Here is a 3,328-nt window from a genome sequence, read left to right on the forward strand (position 1 = left end):
TCAGAGTCCATAGTCTCTCATGTTTCATTCCCCCTTCTGATTACCAATATATTTTAGAGCAAGCAAGCAAGCAAGCAATCAGAGGGGAGAGAGGGGGAAATGTAAGCAGTGTCTGTGCTGAGCACAGAGCCTAAGGCAGGGCTTGATCTCATGACCCTGAGATCACGACCTGAGCCCAAACTAAGAGTTGGACACTTAACCAACTGAGCCACCCAGGCGCCCCACCATATGCTTTATCAACAAAAATTTTTTAAAAATTAATGTGCCCTTACTTTTTTTTCCAAGTTTATTTTTCTGGGGACTTTTCATTTGTCCAAATACCCGTGCTCCTTCAATATCGCCCATCTGTACCAACCTAAGGATTTTCCTTTCCCTCCTTGTGTAGATATGCATAAGCCTCTTCTTTTGGAATCATCATTTGGCCCTCCCGTCTTCACGGAACACTCTTAGTATTCACATTTCTGCAAACTTTTGGAACTATCAGTTTCCTTACTTCTAACCTTCCACTTGTATTCTAACCGCCTGCCGTCTGGGTTTTGCACTCAATGCTCTGTTTGGTCTGTTGTCAATAGTATTACTAAGAATCTCCTAATTTCTACATTTATGTACTTTTCCTAATTCTCTTCTTTTTTGACCCTTATGCTATTCGGTACCATTCACTGTTCTTTTCTTCTTTAAATTCTCATCTTAGATTTTGTGATACTGTGTTTCCCAGTTTCTTTTCCATCTTAAATACGTTTGCTCTGGATCTTTTAACATTGAAATGGTGATGCTCGGGTCTCCCCAGATTCTGGTCCTCTTCTTGTCCTGTTTTAAATACAACCATAGGGCAAATAAAGGAACTTTGATGTCATTAACTACCAAATCTCTAGTTTAACTGGTGACTTTCTGCCCCAGATACCGCAACCCCCACCCCCCGCCGCCAAAATAAACCCCAACTCCTTGCCTTGTCAACTAGAGAGTCTCTTACACCTGTGCAAATCCCTGTTTTTCCACTGGCCTCAGCAGTTAGTGACAATGTCAAAACAAAAATCAAAACCAGAAAAACCACCTTTGAGACCTTCGACTCTTCTTCCTCCTCAGCGCACTCCCTGAAACCCAGCCAATTTGTTCCTTCTACTACTATCAAGAAAATATCATCATGACACCATTACTGTCCTCCATCCTTGATTCTGTCTGCTTCAGGCCCTCACCTCCCCTCACCCAAGCTACTGTGTCTGCCTCACATTTCTCTCTCTCTCTCTCTCTCTCTTCTTTTCCTGCCAAGGCTCCTGTCCACATCACCAATGGTTATCTTCTGTCTAAATTAGAACTTTTGTGATGGCAGACTTCCTACCCACATCTTTTAATGGACACCCATTCACTATCTGATAAAACCCATTTACTTAGCATGTCAAATAATGATTTCATAATCCCCCAAACTACATGTGGCAAACATGGTTTATTTCCCACCCTAATCCCTCCCTCCTTCTTTGTCTACAGAACCTGATTTTATGAGGTGTCTGGGAAAGACCCCTTTATCTCAGTTGGTCAGGGTTGGACATGTATTGCTCTTCTGTGGTGTAATACATTTGAAAAAATCTCCTGGGAGCTTCTGGCAGAGATTATCTCTGAGTGGGGCCACATCTTTCATTTTAGCTTTTGAATGCCATGGCTTGAGGACATGAAGTTTGAAGGTCTGGCAGCCATATTGCCGCCATAGGGGAAAGGCGAAGGCCAGGGGAACAGCACAGATGCCAACTCAGAGCCGTGATGAGGCTCACCAGCACCAGCACCAGGCCAGCTCCAACACAGCTTCGTGTGGGGAGACATAGCCCCTAGTTTTTAGACGGCCGTCAGTCAGATAAATGCCTTCCTCAGTGACAAACCGAGGTGTCCGCCTCTCATTCCCTCCCTCAGGTCCCATGATTGTCTCACCAAAGGTTTCCCCATGCCTAGGGCACAGTGCTCCTCAGTTTTTGTTTCAGATTCCTGTTTGTATCTTTTAGCTTGGATGTCCTTTACAGCCTCCCGCCCATCCTTGAACACATTCTCAACCAAGGCTTTCTCCATGTAGTTTACCTGGGGTTTGCCCAGATTTTCTCCATGTTTCCATAACTCTTGGTATATATGGTAATTTTTACTCTCATCCCTTTTTATTTATTGTTAGTAAGTATTTATGTGCGTATTTACTCTCCAAGAATTGAGTACTTGTTGGCAGGGGTTATATACTTTCTAGGTCTCCTTTTTCTATATAATCATTAGGGACTGGCTTCTTTTCTATATGTATTTGGAATAGTGGTCAGTAAATATTTGTGGAATGAAACAGAACAGGAGGAATCCTGAATAAACCCCACCCTGTACATGTATGCATTGTCTACCAAACTATTTGCTTCTGACCACGTGCAATCTCTGTAAGTGAGCGGTGAATACGTTTCAGGTCACAAGGGTTGGCTTGATGATCTTACACAACTTTATAACTTACCATGACTATTACTGAATTCTATTTGTAGTTTCATTAAAATTTGTAAAAACATTTATTTCACGTATATAAGTTTTACACATATTGTCGTTTTTGTGTGTGTGCTTGGTTTTCGAATGAAGAAATCACCGATACTAGATGCCAGGCAAACTGGCTGAACAGAACAAAATTCTTTGTTTTAACTTCGCGGAGTTTATATTATGATAGAGGCTGAGTTTACATTATGATAGAGGCCGTATCTGATACACACAGCGACACCATGAACCAAATGCTACTATGTAGAGTGGTCATGTCACACATGCTTTTGCAACTTTTCAAAAATAATGTATTCTGTGAAAGACGTTTTCCTTCAATATACAAAACTATAAAATGTGTAGCATGTAACACACTAAACACTTCTAAAAGTAAAGACTATTAAATAGAACATGTCACTAATTTATAGAGAATCAAAAGATTCTAAAAAATCACCTGTCAGAAGAACTAGAACGTTGGCTAAGAAAAGACTCACCTGCATTTACATCTCCAGAGTAAACCAACGCAGCTGGGAGGAAGATGCCTGAAGGGTCCCCTTCTCTCATAACTGTCAAAAGATTACTGTGATTGTATAAGGTAAATAATTCCTGGATGTTCTATTTCTTGAGCATATTGTGGGGAAAAATGTGAGAGCCACAGCCAGACACAGACTTTCTTCAATAAGTCACGGTTCTCTTTCCACATTTCCTCAACACACCACATACTTCACTATTCTTCTACGTTGTCTTACAACAAGGGCTCTTGTTCTAATTCCCTCCCCACCAGCCATGTCTCCACACCAGTCATATCTACTTTTAAAGACCTACCTGTTCTTCCAGGAAACCAACTCCAAAT

The sequence above is a fragment of the Ursus arctos genome, unplaced genomic scaffold, assembly GCF_023065955.2.
Source record: "Ursus arctos isolate Adak ecotype North America unplaced genomic scaffold, UrsArc2.0 scaffold_10, whole genome shotgun sequence".
Lineage (NCBI taxonomy): Eukaryota > Metazoa > Chordata > Mammalia > Carnivora > Ursidae > Ursus > Ursus arctos.